This window comes from Festucalex cinctus, chromosome 10 (assembly GCF_051991245.1).
Source record: "Festucalex cinctus isolate MCC-2025b chromosome 10, RoL_Fcin_1.0, whole genome shotgun sequence".
NCBI classification, from domain to species: Eukaryota; Metazoa; Chordata; class Actinopteri; order Syngnathiformes; family Syngnathidae; genus Festucalex; species Festucalex cinctus.
The window spans coordinates 14,581,550-14,604,660 of record NC_135420.1 but is presented as its reverse complement, the minus strand read 5'-3'; the positions used below and the strand labels follow the sequence as shown (position 1 = coordinate 14,604,660).

The 23,111-nt window shown below is 40.8% G+C and overlaps 1 long non-coding RNA gene across 1 annotated transcript in view; it reads left to right on the top strand.

Moving 5' to 3' along the window:
- The first annotated feature begins 2,145 nt into the window (after positions 1 to 2,145).
- The window catches only part of LOC144027773 (uncharacterized), a 34,457-nt gene continuing 13,491 nt past the window's right edge, over positions 2,146 to 23,111 (top strand). Inside the window, exon 1 of the long non-coding RNA XR_013285536.1 lies at positions 2,146 to 2,208. This is a non-coding gene — a long non-coding RNA (uncharacterized LOC144027773). The remainder of the gene's footprint in view (positions 2,209 to 23,111) is intronic.

Genomic DNA, 23,111 nt, shown 5'->3' with positions numbered 1-23,111 from the left:
TTGCGGGCTAAGCTTGCAAATGTCATGGCTCATCTGTCGTCTTGGTTTGGTCACGTGACGACTCGAGTTTCAAACTGTCATAACATTTTCAAAATCATTGGAAAGTTTGCTTCGCACATGCAGAAACAGACTGCATATAATTATCAATTATAGGAAGTCAAATGGGTATATTTACGATGTTGGCCACTCAAGAATGGCACTCTTGTTTAACACTAAATTTGAAATAAAAATGAAAACAGGAAGTCGTACTGTATTTCAATCTCAGCCTAGTTTTTGCCACAAATGTTTAAAAATCTGGACTCAAGTGGCCACTTGTTGCTGAAGTCAGAGGGCAGCCATCTTGTGTTGCCACTGTTACTTCTGTTTGCTGAAAATACTGTTAATTTTTTTTGTTTTTTTTAATGCCATGATCTCTGAGAGTCTCTCGAGTATATTCTCTAACTATCGAGAATGTGACGACAACAGTCACCGACATTCTCCTATTATTGATCTGCAAATAGAATATTTGCTGTTTCTTTTCTTCTTCTTCTTCTTCTTCTTCTGATGGACTAAGCTTTCGCATCATGGTTCATGGCAAAAGCAAAATAGTGTTAATTCAATTTATCCTCATTTTAAGTAAGCTTCGTGAGCTAGTGCCAATTAACACCTTCATTAAGGTATAATCCATCAGTGGTTACAGTGCCAGTTAGGACATAGGACAACTTGAATGCACTATTCCTCCTTTCAATCCCCTTCCTTTCCCAGCCCACTTGATTGACCATACGTTTGCTATCCTGCCACTTTTCTTATGTAAGCTCTGCCCTCCTGCAGCAATTAGTTGAGACAATCACAGGATAAGAGAACCAGAGATTTATAGCCGTGCTCCTGCAGTTCCCATTGGTCCATTGTGTATTGTATCGATCCACAGCCCATCAAATCCCCCTCAGCCAGCCACCATCCTTGTTTGGCGCCACTGCAGCCCCACAACCCAGCAATTAGCCTAATCGGCACTGTGAATAGGGAGCAGTGGCTTGGCACCGGGTGCGTGTGGGGCTGTGTATATGTGTAGAAGCGGTCACATAAATGAGAAATTAACTACTGACTTTGGACAAGAGTGTCCCCATCCTCTTAGAGGTAGTTAAATGTGTTAAGTCATCACCTGATTTTAGTTAAGCTATAGCGGCGTTAACGTCACTGATGAATGGTCCATGGACATGAACAGGGCTGGTCCTGTTATCCAACCTGCACGATTGAAGATCATGCTTATTGACAGTGTAGATGTGTCACAACAGAAGGGACCCATATTGAAATATGAGCATCCGTTTGTGATAAATGGTCTCATGGGGACATGATGTGGTATAACTCCATTGTCCAAATTCCATAAGGGGAGACTTCACTGGTCATAGTGAAACTGTATTGGAATCTGCAGTCAAGTGCAACCACACTTGTGCCGATACACTTAGAGGTGAATCTTTCGAAAGCATTTCACGGTTTTCTCACTGTCACCTCATGGACTGATAACACCGCTGCTATAATGTGGTAAGGCACATGACTTACACATGTGCATGAATAGCTTAATAAAGCTATCTGCCTAATCACAAGTAACTTCCTCTGTTTACATCTGATTTGTTTGACAATGATGAGCTTGTTTTTAGGTTGCTTGGGCTGCAGGAGGAATTTGCTCACTTCATGGCTGAGTACAAAGACAAAGACCAGGATGACATTTTTGACAAGCTGAAGTTGGCCGTGAAGGACGAGAGCATCAAGAGGCACAAGTGGAATGACAGCCTGGTAAACAGTTTGCCAATGAATTCTGGACAACTGAATACAAGGTCATATATGTCAGCTGGCCTTTTGTGAATGTTCTTACAATGTTCTTGTCCATCAGAGGGTGATCCCAGACAGGATTGAGTGGAATTCAGCTCACGGAACAAACCTTGCAGTCAAGCCTCAAAGACGGTATGTTGTGCTTGGTGTTGGAAGCATCCCAGAACCAGCACTCTTAACAAGCTAACACTTTGTCACATAGACTAACTTGTACCAAAAATGTACACGATATGTATATGATGTACCATACATATGGTCCACCAAGTAAATCTTTGATTTTCTCTCCAGGTCAAAGAATATGGCATCAGATATATATAAAAAAAAAACAGTGGTTGGTGGTTCGAATCCGGTCTTCCTGTGTGGAGTTTGCATTGCATGGACTCCCCGAATCGTTTTCTCCAGGTACTCAGACTTCCGCCCACATTAGCAAAAACTGCTTTTTATTTTAAACTCGACATTGTGTGTATGTGCACCATCTCTCCTCCCAAAGTCTACATTTTTAGAAGGCTGTAAGACTGCAAAACTATGGTCACTAGGTGGCAGCAGTGGCTCAGGAAGCAACTAATGTGAAACTATTTTGAGCCAGACCAGTCGGTTAATAACTAAACTTTTATACCTTTGCCAACATGATTGTTCAGAACAAAAATCAATGTTATCTTCGTCAAGAATACATTTGTAAAATAATAATACTGATAATATTTTGTGTACCCCATATTCCTGAAAATGCAGTTTTCACACAACACCTTGACTTAAAAGTAAGTAGAATTAGTAGAATATTTTCATGGAAAACCCTAAAAGCAGAATATTTATTTAAATTTGTAAACTAAGAATACAACGCCCATTGTTTCTTCTCCTCTTAAAATGTGTATCCTGGCATCCTGATCAAGGAACATTGTAAAATGCGACAGTTGATCAAGACAAGGCCAGTGCGTCTATCTCAATGTTTGGTTTGCTTGACCAGGAGAGGCAATTGTCTTGAGAAAACATACAGAGGCCTTTATTAGTTCTTTTTGTGCTGCCAAGCACCCATACGCATATCCTTTAAGAGCAGGATCTAAAGTTTATAGTTTGTGTAAATACACATGTAATGTTTATTAACAGCTCTTACACACAGGCCAGGTTAGCAGAGTGAAGTTTGAAGGGAAAGCACACCTAAAACTGACACATATGCAGGTAGTCACTTTTTAGGTCCAAGTTGTAGACAGAATGTTCCCCCCCTTTACAAAAAACTTCATCTGGTAAAGCCCGTCAGGGTAATGGTTGAGTGGCAGTTGTGGGTCATTAGCTGTCTGACACTTGTTCGGCTGAAGACTTTGTGAACGTGTGAGTGTGCATATTTGGGCTCCATCAGTCCAGTCTCAACTGAGAATGGCGGATGGGCTGGCTCATTGACACGGCCCAAAGCACAATGGTTTCTTGGACCAACTGCAAAAGTCTGCAGAAACATTTTACTGCTATTCTTTTTAAGCACATTCGCAGGTTTGTAGTCCTGTTTATTGTTTGGCATGGTTGCCACTTAGCTCAATAATTCCATCAGCCTCAGTGAAGTGGTCAGAAAGGAGTCAAGGAGATCACCCATAACGGCAATCCTCATCTTCAAAATTAAACTTTTTTTTTTTTTTTTTTTTTTTTTTACTGCTAGTTTTGGACAGCACAGTCATTTGTATATATTTGTATTAAAAAGTGGAAAATCATGGAATCCATAAAGTCAAAAAGGTTTGGAATTTGACCCAAACTTGTTGGTAATAATTATTTATTGGTTAGTTGTCACTGTCCTCATGCACTGTCAAGGGGCGGAGTGAGCATCCATTCACATTAATTTATGAACTGAGCCTCAAATCAGCATCTCTGTATTTATTCTATGTTTTACATTTTAAAAGTTAAATTTAAATCTAACAAGTGTTTAGAAGTGTGGGAGCCATGCGGGGGTGGTTCTTAACTCATTCACTCACAGCCATTTTCACTGAAGCAACCCCCATTTCTCCTAGCTGTTTTACTGGATTTTGACTGATTTGGGAAGGCCCACAGAATATTGTGTCTATTGCTATAAAAATATGGAACCTATCAAAAGAAATATTTGAGTCTGTTATCAGGCAAAAAGTATATTTGTATCTCTTTCCGTTTTGTAGTAATTAGCATTAGAATATAGCTAAGTTTAATCATTATTCACAAACCTGTTAAAAACACTGGGGAAAAGAGCTTGTTGCAACATGGCCCTGGTTGAGCTCTTATACTCTGATGCCACCGGCTGGCTGTTTTTTGTAATAACTACCATTGCTTTAAGTGACCTCTTCAGGACAGAAGCTGCATCAAAGCCTTCTGTATGCTCTAGCATAAAAAAAGTTGTTGCCCCACTTGTTTTCCTAATGCACTGAAAGGGATAAAATTCCAAGAAGTCATTTGACCTCAGGCTTAAACTATGACCTGAAAATGGCCTCGATCAGCTTCACCTGATCACCTCTGAAATGAGCACAAGAGAAGGAATAGAAGAGGAAGAGAAAGGAGGAAGAATAAACACTTTACCAAGGCAGAAATCTGCTCCTAAGGGCAGTCTGCTGTTTAAGTTGTATTTGCCCCTACTTGCAGAAAGGCCTGCTCCATCTCAGGTTGCAAATAGGGGTGAGGTGAGTGCGAGCGTGAAAGCAGTGCTGATCAGTGGTTCAAACTACAACGCACAAGGTGTGTGTGTGTGTGTGTGTGCGTGTGTACATTCATGCATGCACGTGTGCTAAAGAGCGTGTGCCAGACCAGCTGTATGGCACCTTGCCTCTGTTGGAGCGAAGCCCAGACTCGAACGTGCGAGCACAGGCCTCTTTGAAGACCCACTGGGATGTCACTTGGCTGTTTTGGCTGCACCTCATCGGAACGATCGCTTGTGCATATTGCACTGGAAAAAGTGCAGGATGCTAGCATGTTTCTAGAATGACTACTTGCAAATGAAGTGTGAGATGTCATGTTCATCATTGCGAGCTGCTTGTGGACGTACATCAGTCTTGGAGGCAGATGACTATTTGGAGCAAATTTGGTATTCTTAACCTTTTTTCTGTTTTTGTTTTGTTTTTTAATCAGTTAAGTTTGTGAGCGTAACTACAGTATCTGTGAAATTCGTTGCCCGTGTGTGTATGTAAGGCTCAATTTAAATTGTATGTCACGCAAACGCACGCACGCAAACGCACGCACACATACACAAAAAAAAAAAAGAGCAATGATGATAAGACGTTGAATCGGTAAGACTACCGAATGAACAATTCTGAGCTCTTTTTTAAGAAAAAAAATAAAAATAAATAAAAAAATAAAAATAAATAAATTGTATGTCATGTTCAAGTGACACAAATTGGATATGTGTGATGGCAGCACAACAGATTGCAATCTGGCCAATCTTCCAAATGTGGATAAAAATTCAAGAAAAATCCAAGTATCAAAGGCCCTTTGACATCAAATAACAGCAGCGGGTGATGCAAAATAAAATATCAACACATTGATGGATGGAAACGGGTGTATTATGTGCTTAATTCTTCTTCAGTGAACACAATTGTCATGACTGGGTCATGCCAGGGTTAAGTTTGGGTCCTGCAAGGGTTATGTTTGGGTCATGACCGTGAGGTCAAGTGTCTGTTTTGAACTGATGTAACCGGCATCTAGTTTCAACTGGTCTTAAGATATGTGATGTCAGGAGCTATGTGATGTCAAGAAGCTTTAATCTCTTTATCTGGTCAACAGGCAATCAGATAATTCTATGTCAGTCCTGTTACCCACATGTCTAGCCACAGCCAATCTGATCGATTCACTGTCTATATAAGCCTAAGTGAGAAGTGTGTGTTTTGTCGGATTATTCCTCTGTCCAGCTGGCCACCTGCTCCTCTTTCCTCGATAACTTCTTGTTGTTTCTGGTCAAGTCAAGTTAGTTCCATGCCTCTTGATGTTATGCGAATAAAGTGTTGAACTCTTATTTGTGTCTGCGCTTTTGGGATCCAACCTCAGAACATAACAATCTTAAAGATTTGCATTCCCTTCATCAGATGCAGACATTTAATCTGAATTGGGCGCTTGAGACTGCTGTGTAAATCCAACCTAAGAGATTGTGATAATGGCAATGTTGACATTGTAAGCTCGTGTTCAGTAAGTCAATAGAAAATTGTTTCTGACAATAGTTTGGATCCACTAAATGTCTAGTCAGAGTTTTTCTAGAGATGTTGGGGGTACTTGTAGACACAGAACAGTGATAATGAGTCTTTGCACTTTGGTGCATGGACTCACGTTTTCTCTCTTCATATTTAATGGGGAAGAGGGGGACTCTAGTAACGTTGTGGTTGTCTGGGCTCGTACACCGGAATGCCTTCTTTGCCTTTCCTTTCATCTTGTCCTTGGAGCAGTTACGTCCAGAGAGATTAACAAAGGCTCAAAGGGAAGTGCTCATCTGTTGTCGAAAGGATGACGTATCTACTGGAGCTGTTGTGTGCACGTGCGATTTCTTTATAGGGAACAAGCAGTAGCAGTTTCTTCTCTGGCACAAAGCTGGATAGTTCATTTTTTGGTACTTCTGTCTTACTCTGACTTTATAGACTTTGACTAAGCCAGTGTGGAATTAATTCCTGCTCTGTGATTGTAAGTGTGAATGTTTGTTTTATGGGGGCATTTATTTGTGTAGGTGGAGGTTTATGACAAGATCTGCATGTAAAGCAAGCTTGTCAGCATCATGTACTCGGGCTCATGTGGTTATTCAAGACCTCACTAAAACGTCATGTAACGGTATGTTGAGTTATTGTCTGTGACTTGTTTGTTATGACACAATTTTCATGAACATTTCAGTTACCCCAGTTAAACCTTGAGTTCGATCCAAATTCCCAATATGGTTGCTGCTTCCCACTCACTTCTATATATATAAAAAATGATAATCTTCACAGCCTTTGACTTTTTTTTTCTTTCCTCAGCATGATGTAGTTTTAGCTCGATCTGCTCTGTGGCTGACCTCAAGCGTTAACCTTTTCAATCTCCGCATCTCTCCTCATCTTTGGCTGCTTTTTCCCAAGAATCTGTTTTCTAGATAAGCCCTGAAAGTAGGAGGGCTGATTCATAGCTCTGTCATTGACATGGTGTTCAGTCTATCATCACTGCTCTTTTTCTTTTGGTCCATGTCGTTCTCAACCTGCTTTTTACACTGCGACAATCCACATTTAGTAACAAATCAAGCCTCATGTGGAGGAAAAAAGGGAGCTTTCTGTTTGTTACATTAAGAGATTGTTTTACAAAAGATGGAAAGAACAGATTGTTCAACTGTTCCAGGTCCTTAGCTACACCGTGACCTTGGCACTCAGATGATGTAAAGTTGAGATGTGCTTGATGACAAGCTGGGACTTGAATTTCATACTGCGTCTCTAGTGACCATCCTGAGAGATGCTGCTGCTGTTGTCAGTATTTGGAAGGATAAAGAAGTCTCAACCTTGGCACCTGACAATTGAAATCATTCTGCTGCTTTACTATTCGCTGAATTTTACCTCCAGTCACAAAGAGTGAGCATTAATCTAGAAAGGATTGTTTTGTTTTTGCTTCTGGGTAAGCTGTGAGCTTCACTGTCCTTCATTCTGTGAAGCCTCTCTTCTGGCCACCGATTCTTCGAAGAGTCTTGCCTCGGTGTGCAATCACAAAACTTCCTTTGGAATTACAACCTCGACCCCATTTTCATGTGTCAAATTCCTGTTATAATATCATGGAAATTATATTTAAAAAGCAGGATAAACGGAAAAACCCAAAATGAAAACTCCAACTCCTTGTCTGGGGTAATTACAGGTCAATTAGCAGCTTTTCGGTGCAGGTCTCCTTCTGCTGCGCAGGCTTAGCAGACCCTACAGAGTGAACGAGATATCATTTCATGTGGAGATCAAGCGGCGAGAGGTTCTTGAAAGAAGGGATTGGGCTTCCCTCTCTTTCTGTCAATGGGCGAGAATCCCTCCACCCGCAGTAGCCCACACAACTCCCCGCATCTTAAAAGAAGGGGCCTCTGGGATACAAGCCAGAGGATTATGGGAATATTCATGACGAGATAAAGGGACGAGCGGTTGAATGACTGTGTTTTGGGGCTCATCTCTTAAGTAAACAGGAATCTAAATGGAGTTTTAGATCTCGACTGCTTCTGCTATGGAGGCACAGCAATGGTGACTCTGTCCACTGTGTTTTGTTACCTTTCCACTATGGTGGGAAGAAGAGTCCTTGGTTGGAGGAATAAATATCTGTTTCTTAAAGTTAGCGTTTCCTGAAAGACACCATTCAGTCATACCCTTGGACTTAAATTGGTTTTATAGTCATGTAGCATCCCAATGAAGGGGAATGATTACTAGATTTCTGTCATCAAGTTTTGTCATCCACATATTTAAGCACAGTACAACTTTGTCTGGATAATTAATTAAGAGGTCCTCTACCGAGCCTTTCTCTTAAAAGATCCAGGTTAAATAATGCTATTGCCTGGAAGTTAAAGTGACAGTGAGTAATAAGGGACCACTAGATGTCGCTATCATAGAATGCAGCCCAAGCGCACGCATTTCGAAGCACACACTACAGTGTTCGCAAGCCTACCACCAATTATTTTGTGTGAGCGAACGAGCGTCTTTAGCAACAAGCTAACAAGAGCGGCTAACAGGTTAGTAGGATCCATAGGCTGCAGTGACCAACCAGAGCGGCTAGCGGGAGAAGCTAGTAAGAAATGAAAGCTAGTAAAAGCTTGCGATAGCAAAGTAGAAGATGACAAATGGTGGAAGCCCGAATCCTGGGACTTGACACGACCACCTGCAGACCCCAACTGTGGAAGGTATATAAAAAAAAAAAAAAAAAAAAAAGTATGTTGATGTGATACAATATATTTTCTTTGCATATTATTGAAATCAATAGTCGTTTAAAAAAAAACAAAAAAAAACGACTGAATTAGTCCACCACTCGATGGCGCTAAAGCTTACACACTGTGACTTTAATACTGATGGCTTATTTTCACACTGTCTTTTCCCATCCCTTTGTCCATCTACTTATTTTCTGAAAATCCTCCGAACAGTTTCAGTATTGGGTTTTAGAATACACCGGGATCGGGCTCGAGAGGATATCTGGTTAAGCTGTCATCCTGTAAACTACCGAGGAAATGTCCAACATCAGTAGTGGATCAGTGTCTGGTTTCAGGTACCGTGATCTCCCGTAAACCCTTTAATCAAACTTCTTAGTCCCCCGAGTGATTACCTTCTCTGGCCAACTGTAAGCAAAAAATGTATTCATTTTACCTGCACTGAGCAGCCCACTGAATCTATGTAGTGCTTTTATCATCAGCCACATAAGAACAATTCAAGCTTTGAAGCCCAAGCTGGGGGCTTTCCCGTGTTTTGATGATCCCACAGTCGGCAGCCTACTTTCCTTACACCTCCAAAGTCCTTTTCATCCATGTGGACAGATGTTGGTAATCCTGCTCTGATTGGCCCGGATTGAGTTATGTCGTCCTGCGGTTCACTCGGCTCACTCTCAAGTCGCGCTTGAGCCGAGCCTGTGGAGACCCGCGTGGCGCTGTGGCGGAGCTCTCAGGTCATGTTTCATTCGAGCCCACACCTGCTCCTTTGGCTTATCAGCGTGCCCCCACACGGGCTCCCTTAATGCCTCCATTAGGTGTCGTAATCTCCCACTAATGCCTCTGCCACCTTGTCTGAGTGTGTTAACAAAGAATTAAGGTTGGGATTTTGAAGTTTCTGCTTCCAGTTGTGGGGTAACTGTACAAAAACATATTTGTATGCGAATCAATTTTCAGGTCTGGTTATTTAGCCCTCCACATCTGTGCTACTGTTTCATGAGAGGGGCGGGGTGCTCACATCTCTCCTAACAAGCGTGTGCTTTTCATCTGTTAGGAAAGAGATACTTTAGCAGCCGCGCTCCATCAAAGTTACTGCACAAAAACCGTGGTGAGATTTGGTTTCACTGCAAAGCACGTGCATACTTGTCACCTTTGTCCTGACCTGAAATGGACACTTAGGACAGTGTCGCCTTGAGCGCCAAACCACAATGCTTAATCTTCTCGCAAGGGCTAGCTTGAGCTTTTTTTGTCATCAGGCTTCCTCGTAGGAAAACAATCCATCGAAGGTGGTCGTAGCCTAATGACCGGGATCGAGCAGCCAGCGCCAGTTTGCTCATCAGAGCTGCTTGTTTGAGTTTGTGCTCGAGGCAGATCAAGGCAGATTAGCCAAGGGTGACATGGAAGTAAGAGAGGCAGCCAGGCCCAAGACTGCGGGCTGTGTTGAGTCCGAATTTCTTCAGCCACTGTTTAATCAGCGATTAAGAGCGCTTTACACCGCTCGCTCATCTCGTGTGACAGTACATGAGAGTGAAGGGCTCGCTCGTCCTATGTAATGTCTGGACAATAGGAGTGTGATCATGTGGGGAAGTGACTTTTTCCAGTAATCTCCCCCTTCTCTCTTTCATGTGACATGTTGTTGTTATGCTATCTCCTTCTGACCATTAGCCATGTGCCCGCCGGTTACGTATCACCACATGCTTTGATGTGGCCTTCCTCTATGGGAAAGACTGCACGTGCAAGTCTTCATCATCATATGATGTGAATGGAGAGCTGCCTTAAGGTTTGACTGTCTCTGTCAGCATGGACCATCTGCTGTTTTGGTGAGAATGCGATGGAATCTCTACCTGGAAGGTGGGGGGGGGGGGGGGGGGGGGGGCACTGATGTACTTGAAAGGCCTCCATTCAAAAACATGCAGGTTATGATTTATCGGTAGTCTTCATTGAGCATGTTTGTTATATACGCAAAGCTTAAAATATTTATTTACCGTATTTATTTATTTTAATTTTTTCAGTTTTGACTTCATTTGAGGAGAAACTTTTTAACTTGGTGGAGTTAAACAAATAACATTACTGATATTATAAATATTTGATAGTATATTAACATACTTTAACCTTATAGGCCACTTCTCCTGGCACCGTAACGGAAATTCATTCATTTCTGGTTCCCTTTAGCGAGTATGATTTTGTCAGACACATATTAATTTGCTTGCTATTTTGCTATTCAAAGCTGGATGTCCTCCATTGTAACACGGTTCCAGCCAGACGTCTGGGGAAAAATGGACTCAATCAAACAAACATTTCATTCTGGTGTTCGCCGCGCCAGCCATGTCAATCTAAGGTTAGCTTAGCAATAAGCATGGCTTCCCTCGTCTTTTCTCGTCATCCCTTCATGGGATTTATACTTATCCGAAATGTAACTTATTCACCTCACGTCAATGTGTTTTGACGTATTAGAAGTCAGCCGAAGCTCTTTGCTAGCTAGCTTATGCGGTGTAACTAACTTCCCTGACTAGCTGCGGTAAATGACGTGAGCTCAGCAAAGTTTTTTGGGTCAATCCCGGCAATTCTTCTTCTTTCTTTCTTTTAGCGGTTGTCTTGGTGGTTAATTCTCAGTTTAGCTCTTCAGTGTGTCGAGATGAGGCACAAAATGCAAATTCTGCCTTGTCAACTGCGATGCGAAACCGCTAGGCCTTGATGTCTATTCAAATTTCCTGAATTGATTCAATTTCGATTCACAAGGGTGCAGTTAAATTTTTTTTTTTTTTTTTTTTCCCAATTCGATTCACTTCGATATTGATTAATTATGGAACATCATTTCTTCTTAAATATCAAGGGCATGATAAAAACTCCACAAACATTAAATTCCAAATTAAATTTTGTGGAGGCAGTAACTGGTTAAATTATTTAGTTTATTAATGAAAGTCACACATGTTGTAATCACTTGCATTACACAAACATTGACATCACCAAGGATGAGATGAAAATATTTTAATAATATAAATATAAATTTAAAAGATTCAGAATTGCCTTAAAGTGTCATTTATTTCTTTCATAAATGTAAGAAAATACTTTTGAATTCATGTGAACAGTAAATGTCAAGAAAACAGTAAGATACAAAAAAAGGCCTTTAAAATTCAATTTTCTCATGAATATATGCAAAAATTATTGATAAAAGGCTCGAAAAGGAAAATTGATTAATTTTTTTTTTTTTTTTTTAATCCCAGCTCTAAAAAATCACTTATTTGGAGCCTCGCATACACGATATATTGTACACAATTCTAATTCTGAAACATGGCAAAACCAATAGCCAGTGGTCGGCCCCTCAGTAAAACTAGTTGCTAAACCTCACACTCGCGTAACTGTTAATTTGGTTTCAGTCGTGTGGATGTGTGGTGGGCCCAAATAAACTCTCAGGTGCCTCATGAATGGCCCACCAGCTTACTTGTGGACCTGAATGAGATCTTGAATAATGATCCAGTCAGGCACCAGAGTTCTTTCACCGAAGGGGCCGGGCAACACCATCACCTGAGGCTTTAGACAGCTCTCGTCAACATGCTTCTTCAGTGCTGCAATTTGGAAGGAAAAGTGTCTAATGACTATGTAGCAGCTGTGAAAAGAAAAGGGAGGAGGTGGGGTTGAAAGTCAACCTCCGTCAGGATGCCTTTGTGCTATCACATGGCCACGTTCTGGAGGCATACCGGGACACACTAGACGCCATTAGCATCTGCAAAGGCCGTCACGTTGACTAATAGCCAGCGCCACAACGGCATGCTAGTTGAGTTTGTGTTTCTCCCTCAATCCCCTTTATGCTGGACACACAAAAGCAGCCGGGCCAGACCTGTCAAATGTGCCACAGCGGCGGATGCGCACAAAGCGTCATTTCTAGTCTTTCTTCCCAATAAAAGAGCCGGTCTTGTTCATTTTTTTCCAAATCCCCCACATTACCACACAGATGCATTTTGTCTTGTGGCAGAAGGCGTGGCAGTGGTCAGTATATGATGGAAAGTGTGAATACGACTTGGGAACGGAGGCGATAAATAGTGAGGATGGCTGATTTTGGACATTAGCAACCATGTGTGCATTTGTTTGTCTTCTTGTTGGCAACAATGGGTTTGTTCTCTTCCTCTTTTATGGAGATCTTAATTGAGCTTGTGGATCAGATTAGGTCCACCCATTTTTATTTATTTTTTCAACTTCTGCCAAGGCAAAAATATACTATTAAGATCACAAACGCTTGTTGGTTGACTGGTGTACACACATCGATAATCAGGCCAAATTTAAGCATTTCACCTGATGTCTGTGAATGATTATCGAGAGCGATTAGCATGTGGTGTGGGGTGTTAATGGGAATTCTTACATCTCAATCTGCTGGGAAAGATTGGAGCCGATAATTGTAATTAACCTGTTCAATATTTACAATGAGAACTTTGTGTTCACAAGCACAGATTCCGTGATTCGGGTCGATAGCCAAATAAAGGCCAATTCACACTGACTGCGGAAAGGACGCGGTGCGTTTTCGGTACGGCTACCGCAAGGACCGCAATTCACACCGCATGTGTGTTGCGTGTCCGGAAATCTGCACCCGCCAGACCTCGGGGGTTCGCGCTGGGGAGTTCAGTTCACGCGATAACAACCGTATTTTTAGAGTCCTATTTGTAAACAATAGCCACGCTTGCCTGTTGTCACATCGATATGCTTCTTGGACATTATTGGGACTTCTACCATGGCTGTTCTTATGGATAAGTATATTTAGTTTTTAAATAATGTTATTTTGTCATGTTTCATTTATTCTGAGCTCACTTTTTTGTCTTAAATGTCCAATTCATGTCATGCTATGTAGCTAGTTAGCTTCCCTCCCACAAAAACGAGTTTGCAAACGGTTTTATTTTGAAATATAGCGGATTTACCATGATGCGAGACACATCGTGTAATTTCTTCAAGCTCGTGAAATTCTGCATGCGGTGTCCGGAAAAAAATAGAACGCTTGCGGAAACCTTCCGCATCGCACCGCAGCTGGTGTGAATTGGCACGTAGGCTTGAATTCGTTCTATCCTTGCGGCTTCCGTACAGACGCCGTACGGAAAACGCACTGCGTCCGTTCAGCTGCAGTGTGAATTGGGCTTAAGAAGCAACATGAAGCATAGTTAAGACTACTATTAGTAGCAAGATTAAAACAACTCACCAATTGTGAATGGTGGTCATATTTTAGCCTCGATGGAACCATTCCAAATGCCACATAATATAAAATTGGTATCTCCCGGTCATCTTAAATTAACCCGGAAGCGCCCCAAGAGCATACAGATGGATAAACACAAATATGGCACCCTGTCTTTTTTTTTTTTTTTTTTTTTTTTTTTTTTTTAAAGCTTGTAATAGAGCATACAGGATTGTCTCAGAAAATTAGAATATTGTGATAAAGTCCATTATTTTCTGTAATGCAATTAAATAAGCAAAAATGCCATACATTCTGGATTCATTACAAATCAACTGAAATATTGCAAGCCTTTTATTATTTTTTATATTGCTGATTATGGCTTTTATTTTTTATTTTTATTTTTTACTTGGTCTGAGGAAATATTCAAATATTTTGAGGTAGGATACTTGAGTTTTCTTAAGCTGTAAGCCATAATCAGCAATATTAAAACAATAAAAGGCTTGCAATATTTCAGTTGATTTGTAATGAATCCAGAATGTATGGAATTTTGCTTATTTAATTGCATTACAGAAAATAATGGACTTTGCCACAATATTCTAATTTTCTGAGACAGTCCTATATGTGTAGTTCAAGGAGATTGTAAATTTGTCTCTCAAAGAAATTTTGTCTTCAGTCACAACCTGTCCAAAATAAACGAAAAATAATGACCAACAGAGGGATGAAGCATGGGAAGCCTGGCAGTTTGCTAGTTAGTGCCCTGAGTTTCCTAAATAAAAAAAAAAAAAAAAGGAGACATAAGGAAGGAAGGTGAAGGAAAAACCTTTAAATAGGAGCACAGTATGAACCTGGGGGAAAAAAACTTGCACAAAGCAACAAAATAATGACTGTGTGGGTGAAATGGAATCAGTCTTATTTTTTAATGAACATACCTGTTTTTTCAATACTTTGTTGCTTAAAAAAATAAACTTATTATATTCAAATGTAACACAAAATTTCTTATTCAATTATTCAGAAGTGATTAGTTGTGCTTTGTGATTATGTTCCCTTCAGTCCCATACAAATTCTGAATCTTTTAGGATTTTAGATCTTCACTCATTCTTCCTGTTGTCATTTTTGTGTACGCTTTCTAATTGTGATATTAGATTAGAGAAGTGTTTCCCTTTCAAGTAGCATTGTTGTATTGAGCTTTCACCACCAAGCACGTATTGTCCACACTGTACAGGAAGTCAAGTGACCCTTTGCCATGTCGGGGCCACTACATTTGGCCGATGCTAGTCACTTGTCAGCACTTGAGTCAGCGCCGTCCCATCCACACAAAGGATGTAAATGTAAACAGTCACCTCCCGCATGAATCTTATCTGAGACCGGAGTCCAAATCTTGCTTCTCGCCTTCAGCCGACAAAACGTCTACTGTCCCCGGGGCCCTCATTCTTTTGCAGCGCGCCGCCACAATTGCCCTTTGTGCTCATTATGTCCGTGCCTTCTTCCCATTACGTTGTGGGGTCCATTCCGTTGAATTGGGCCCGTGGGGATTTTAGCCAAGTCATGGAGGTTGCTGACCTTTGTTTGTCACACCCCCAACACACACACATATAGAGAAGGCTGTTTTTGTGTGTGTGAGAGCTATAAATTATGAGCAGATTTAAAGCTTCAAGTTGATGGAGGTGTGAATTCTTAGGTGGTCCAGTATGCGTGTGCGTGTATGCGTGTGCAGTGAGACGACGACCGCGTGAGCTCATCCATTCAAGAATTTGCAAGATGACCTCAGCGTCTCCCCGCACGAGACGTCACAAATGAATCAGTCCTTTGTCACATGGTGATGCGCTGTCTGCGTTTTCCGACTCATCTCAGCTCGTGGTAATCGCCTAACGTGCGCACCCATGGGAAACCCCCCAACACATAAGGAAAGCATGATACTGTTTTTTTTTTTGTTTTGTTTTGTTTTTGTTTTGTTTTTTCCACACATACCTAGCATACCAATAAGCTAATATTTAATTATAGTCCCTAAAAAAAAAGTCATTTAAAAAAAGGGAGGACAGCATAATAAAAAAAAGTAATTAAAAAAATGAAATGATGAAATTGTTACAAACTTGTAAAGATACATAATTCAAATAAAAAAAAAAAGAAAAGAAAAGAAAAAGTATTTTTCACAAATTTAATGACAAATCGAAAATATTCCATCATGTAGAAGATAATAATAAAATGATACAAATACTTCTTACAAAATGTAAAATTAATAAAGCTTCATATTAGTAATGTATTTTAGTAAAAATTTGTGAATTGACTTTGAGTGTACCTCATGAATTGGAGAGTTTACCCCTCAAAAATGAAAACATTGACTTTTCCTCTCATACTTAATTTTGCTTTGCTTCCACAGTTTTGTATTGATTATTTTTTCCAACAAAAAAATGTAAATGTAAAAATTTATTTTGTGAACAAACAAACATTGCTTGGTTGGCATAAAAGCACTATATTTGGTAAATTCATTTTTATTGAATTGTACAGTTATTAATTTTTAACGATTCTCCATTTAGATTATTTAAAATGTTACATGACAACTGATGACTCAATTAAATGTAGAATGTAAATTATGTAACAAAGAATTTTAAGTTATTGTTCATATTTCTCTTTGAATTAAGTTAGCATTGTTGTGACCTAATATTTTCATTAAGTTTATGCTTGATCAATTTAATTTGTTAATATTTTTTACATCAAATTGATATTTGTGTTTGAGTAGCTATTTGAAATTAATTAAAATAATTAATATAGATGTTTGATACCACTTTTTTCTCATACCGATGCCAGTATGAGTTCTCAGCTGTTGAGGTGTTACCAATAACCTTACCAATAATACATTTGATATAGAAAATTACCCCTTCAAAAAAAACAATGACTTAGTTTTAAAGAAATCTCTATATGTCCTAATATGGCATTTTTCTTAAAATTGCATGAAAGTAAAGGCAGTTTTCTTTTCTTCTAAATTCCAATTACTAAATTTATTTAAAAAACAAAAACGCAGTTAATAATGAGTAAAGATATGTTCAATCGAGCCTGTGTGGTCAAGCAGTCAGTTAAAGAGTGATTGAGTGATGTAATGCAGGAAAAGAGGCGCAAGCATTGAAAAGGGACTTGTTTGCAAAAATGGGGTGGGTGGGAACTCTGTCTGCAAAGTTGCCATGGAAAAAGTGATGGCGGCACAAAGTGTTTCTTAATCGAGTGTAAGGGGGGTGCGCTTTAGGCCCGAGAAGCTTGTGTGGGTTTGCATGGATTATTAAGGAGGATTATGTGGCCATTCATGAGGGCGGCAGGTGAGCTATGGCCTGAGCTGCCTGAGCCTTTAGGTAAACACTGATCCCGGTTGCCAGATCCAGGCCGCGTTGCCAGGTTGACATTGTATCCGTCCACAGTCACTTGTTGGGGGGGGGGGGATGCCGAGGACCACCTTTTATCGCCTAAGTGTCCGACTAAAAACGGTCTGGTGAGGTTACTTGACTGGCCGTCAATAGTGACTTAGCGGGCGTTAAAACGAAATGTAAACACGCGCCGCCATGATGGCGGCATCACACGACAAACATGCCTGACCAAGTCAGCGCCAACTTTTTTTTTTTTTGGTCTCTTTTCAGGGATTCTCATTTCAAGTCTTTTAATTTGATTTACATTCCCAAACAGGCCTGTTTTACATGACGTCTGCCAGCTAAATGGACAAACAGGCTTATGTGTGATGTTTCCCACCATTGTTCAATTTTAACATGCCCAGCGTCGCTCTACATTAAGACAAGAGAATTGCCATGCTACATGCACAGTGGCGTCAGGAATTCTGGCACGCACACACAATTAGTTTTTCACATGACCTTGACACAAAGTGACACTTCCAAATTGGATTATGAAGACGATTTATAAGCAAATGAGCTCATTTAACATGTTAACAAAAATTGTGTATGCATCATTTTAGTTCCACTTCATTCCATATTCTTCAGCTGTTGTAATAGCTCTCAACAATTTGTTTATCTTCATACAAAAACATCTCTGGGACATGTGCCATTGTATTTATCAGTAGCATTGACCTCGTTAGGGTCTCAGGTGAGCAGGAGCCTATCCCAGCTGAGTTTGGGAGAGATTCGGGGTACACACTGGACTCAGCGCCTGCCATATGTACAACTATTTGTATTCTCATTCACACCTGTGGGCAATTTAGAGTCTCTAATAAAGATAACCACTTGGACATATTTCACAAACATTAATTGGATGTTGTTGAAGCAGGTGTTAATCTCGGTCTAATTCATCCCACATCCTAATGAATGTGATATTTACCTGTCACGGGTGGACTAATCAAAACATTTTAACAGGACCACTAAAGCAGAAGCGGGAAATTTGCTAACCACACAGTGCCATGCAATTAATAGGGAATCTCTCTCTCGCTCTCACGCTCCCTCCCATTCTCTCCCACTCGCTCTCTCACTATCTCTCTCGGTTTCACACCCCCCCCCCCCCACTCTCTCTCCTTATTTCTCACACCTCTTTTTAGCTCTGACTCTCTCAATCTCTCTCTATCTTTCCCTGCCTCTCTCACACTTTCACTCTCCCCTCTCTCTTTTTCCAAATGAACACTCTCCCTCCTTCTTGCTCTGTACCTCTCTCAATCTCTTCCTCTCTCTCTCTCTCTCTCTCTCTCTCTCTCTCTCTCTCTCTCTCTCTCTCTCTCTCTCATTCTCTTAACACTCTCTCTGTCTGTCTCTCTCTCTCTCTCACACACACAAACACACATCCTCTCTCCATCTGTCCCTCTCTCTCTCTCTCTCTCTCTCTCTCTCTCTCTCTCTCTCTCTCTCTCTCTCTCTCTCTCTCTCTCATCCATTTTCTCATCCCTTTTCTCATCTCTCCCAGTCCTCTCCCTCTCTCGCTTTCTTTCTCTCTCTTGTTCTCTCTCGCTCTCTTTTTCTCCCTTTTATCTCTCACAATCCCTCTCCCGCTCTTTCTCTCTCTCTCTCCTCTCTCTCTCTCTCTCTCTCTCTCTCTCTCTCTCTCTCTCTCCATCTCTCCACCTTTATCTCTATCTCTCTCCATCTCTATCTCTTAACTCACTTGCTTGCTCTCACTCCCTCCCTCCTTCCCTCTGTTTGTTCACCTGCAGGTCACTGGTGGCCAAGATGAAAGGTCACCGCTTTTTCCCCACTGACCTCCTTTGACCTCCACACGTTTCCTCTCCGCACAGGCAAACATGAGAGCAGCCAGTCACGCAGAACTGTTTACTGGGCACCTTAGAGCAGCTTGACAGCCAACCGGACCACAATAGATCCAGACACATTACCTCGGAATGTTTGCGTTCATGTGTGTTGTGGGCTCTTCTTCAGCAGAGTTCCAGTTAGAAGCGTTGTTAATTCAAAACTGTGTTCAGACACTGGCTGTATGATTTATTGTTTGGCCATTTTTAAGCAGAAATCTGTTAACAAAATAACAGAAAATTATTTGGATGACGCATAGGTGTAGCGTAGCAAATGTAGCAAAACATTTACAACTTAACAGTTGCTTTCAGCTAACTGTTTAGCAACGATGTTTCTTCATTTGTGCGCGTGCGCGTGTGTTGTTGGATGCTCAGCAGTGTTTGCTCTGCCAACACCCAGCGACTGTAGTTATCGTCTCTCCAGACTGGAGTGAAACACGCACACAAGCACTTGACGGCCTTTCATCAGGCGATCCCTTGGAGAGCAGCGAGGTAAATAATGTCAGGACTTTAATAGGTGGATAATGTGCTCAGCCTGCTGACTGTCCCTCAGCAAACAGTGCCACACACACACACACACACACACACACACACACACACACACACACACACACACACACACTGGTCAACAGGAGGAGGATGATTCTTTTTCATGGGGACATCCCGGTGAATCCTTGGCTTTTAGTTCAGCGTGAATTGTGTGGTCCTCGTTTTTTTTTTTTTATTATTCTTTTTTTTATTATTTTTTTTATTTTGATTTTATTGTATTTTATAATTTTTTTTATTTTTACATTATTTTTTAATGTATTTCTGTAATTATTTTATTTATTGAATTTTAGTATTTTATTGACTTATTTTTTATAGTTTTTACAAGATTTTTATATGTTACGATGGCGTGCGGATCTCAATGTGCAGCACTTTGGAAATATTTGTTTATAAACTGCTATAGAAATAAAGTGGATTGAATTGGTGATCGCAGCAAATTAAGAATATTGTGGAGAGCAAAATTGAAGTAATTCAATTATTTTGTCTTATGACAATGTCTTATAAATGATGTAAAATCCACATTCACCGTTCACTGAGAGAATTTCAATCAACCTAAAAATAATTGATTAAAAAGTAATCAAATACAAACAACTAAACAACTGTATATTAAGACCCCTTGGAACTCTTTAATTATGGGAGGGGGAAAATAAATCCATAAATTGTAATCCTCACCTTGCAATTGGCTGGCAACCAGTTTAGGGTGTACCCTGCCCACTGCCAGCTGGGATAGGCTCCAGCACCCCCGCAGCCATTGTGAGGAGCAAGCGGTTACGAAAATGGATGGATGGATGGATGGATGAATGAATGTAATCCTCACTTCCGTTCACGCTAAGGAGACCAAAGTGGTGTCAAGGAAACGTGTCGTCGAGGATCAACGTAAACTTTCAGCCGTTTTATCATCATTGAATTGCATTGCAGGTGTACGTAATAATATGTTCGGAGATTAAAATAGTATGTATCAGAATCATACTACAGTATATACATCTCCAATAAGTACCAGCAGGTTGCCCTCAAACACTTTCAAACATGCACACACACAAAGTCTCCAGAGGCCAATTAAGATCTGCCTCAGGGCATGTGCGCTCATAACACGCTCACGCACTCTCATCACGCCCCTCCCCCACCTAAGGTCACCAGCACCTCATGCTCTCCGCATAGCCCCTTTGACCCCTGACACACGACCTCTGTGCTGAATGAGTACACGCAGAGCAGGACCCCCGGCGGCCATTCCTGACACACATGAACACATTCACGCACACCCTCTGGCTGTGTGTGACGTGAGCGATAAAAACAGTATGGACCACTGACGCGTGCACGCGCGCGCGTTCGCTGTTTTGGAGGTTAGTTGCAGGTCGCGGTTTAAAGTTGTAACAGCTGGATGACGTAGGGGGCGCTATAGAGATGAGGAGATGCATTTAAATGGTTGACAACGTAACATTTTGAATAGGATCAATACATCTATTATACCTTGAAGTACACAATGGATATAAAAAGTCTGCACACCCCTGTTTAAATGCCAGTTGAAATTACCTGGTTAACCATTAATGTGACCTTTTAAGATTTACAACTCAATTTGAAGGGGAAAAAACTACTCTAAGGCCACAGTTCTGCAGTTTTGATAAATCCATATTATTTGAATAAACCTCATTTTTTAAATAAATCTGTATTCATCTATTTGCCAAGAAATCTATTGCCCTTGAATTCACAGATACATTTCGGGCTGTTGTTTTTTTCCTTTTTTTCCCCCAAAATTCCAATTTGTCTTTGTACTGCAACAGTAGCCTTTGGTCATTATGGGAAAAAAAAAGTAAATGTAAATTGAACACAAATTTTCTTGGTTTTATTTTACCTGATCCCTCACGCAATTTTTATTTTATTTTTTTTTAATAGTCAAGAGTTTATAAGTATCAAAGTTGAGGGCCAGATCTGGTCCCTGACATCATTTTTTGTGGCCCACGAAGGCATTTCATGTTTGTCGAGTTCTTGTTTCTTGCATATTCACTTCACTTTTATCAACACTGTGATGTGAGATATTGTGAGCATTTTGTTATCAATCCCTCCTTTATAACGAATTATTGCTGTCAAACGATTCAAATTAATTAATCATACAATTTTCTGTAATTAATCTCATTTCATCAGTTTTCTACTTCTGTGTTTCTACTTGTTTCTTCAAAGCTTGTAACCGATATTTACTTGAATCAATTCTTGAAATTAATGTTAAACTATCAAATAGAAAGTTTATTTAGAATCAAAGACTGTTGTAATAGCTTTCTTTGATCCATGAATAGAGTACTTTTGTAAAATCCAATTGTTAAAACGATCAAAATGGACTCCGCTTTTTCCCCCCTCATAGAAACAATTCTCCGAACTTCTCGCTTCCAGGTTCCGTTCTGCCCACAAGCACCACACTCCAGCAGCATCGATTTGCGAGGCCCCATAGAGGTAACTCGAGCAGGGTATTTTTCCCCTCAGATGATACGCCAAAGGCGTATTTGGCTCTGCAAAATGTGCAAATTACTTTAGAGTTCTCCAGCAAGTAAATCAGAAAGTAAAACTACCTCTAGTCTATGTTTATTCATCTTTATCTTATCTTTGCTCTGTATTATATATAATGTAACTACCTCAAAGTGGCTACATTTAAATGTTTGAAAATGAAAATTCACACAATGACAGCTTGTCATTTCAGCTTTCCAAAGGCAACAAAGTGTTAGTGTTGCATTTGAGGTGTGCAGCAGGAGTCGTCGAATTGCGAGTGGGTTGCGTGGTGGTCACTCTATGAGGACATCAAAGAGTAAGGCTCAGTGGTGCGACTCAGGGAGGAGGATAAAACCAGAGCAGGCCAACAAAACTAAGAGCAACCTGAATGGCGGTGCGGCCCAGTAATACGGGATCATCCCTGGTGTAATTCCTCCCCCTAGCCTCACAACAATAACACCTCGGACAAGAGGGGACACATGCGGGGGAGACGGTCCGGCGGTCACTGACCAGGTCGCCATGCCAACATCATACGTAGGAAACGCTTGCAACAGTCCGGAGCCCTCTTGCCCTCCTTCCTCTCCATGCATATTCTAATAAGATGCTTTTGTGTGCGGACGTGTCCAAACATGGCGGGAGATCACAGGTCATCCCGGCCGCTGACCTTGGCCCCTCGCAGGCCCTGTAAGATGGCCGTTTGTTAGTGCTTCATAATCGGCTCAGGGGCCGGTCCGAGTCCAGTCGCGTATTGTCCGGCCAGCCGCTGCTTGAAAAGCTTTGGGGCTGAAAGGCCCGGGTCACGATGGAAGCTTTTCACTTGCCAACGATACCCAAACTCACGCTGCTTCCACCAAGAATGGAAAATGGTTAGATGTGCAATCACACTGATGGAATATTTCATCTGTTCTTCCTCTCAAAATGAGAGAGATGTATTTTTTGGGAAAAAAAATGCACATAAAAACTGGACTAACATGGATAAAAATTCACTATAATTTTCTCTTAACAATAATATAAAGTCTTATGGTTAATTAAGTGGAGATTGAAGAGTTGAAAGGAATGCATAAAGAAGTATGTATGTGTATGTATTTATG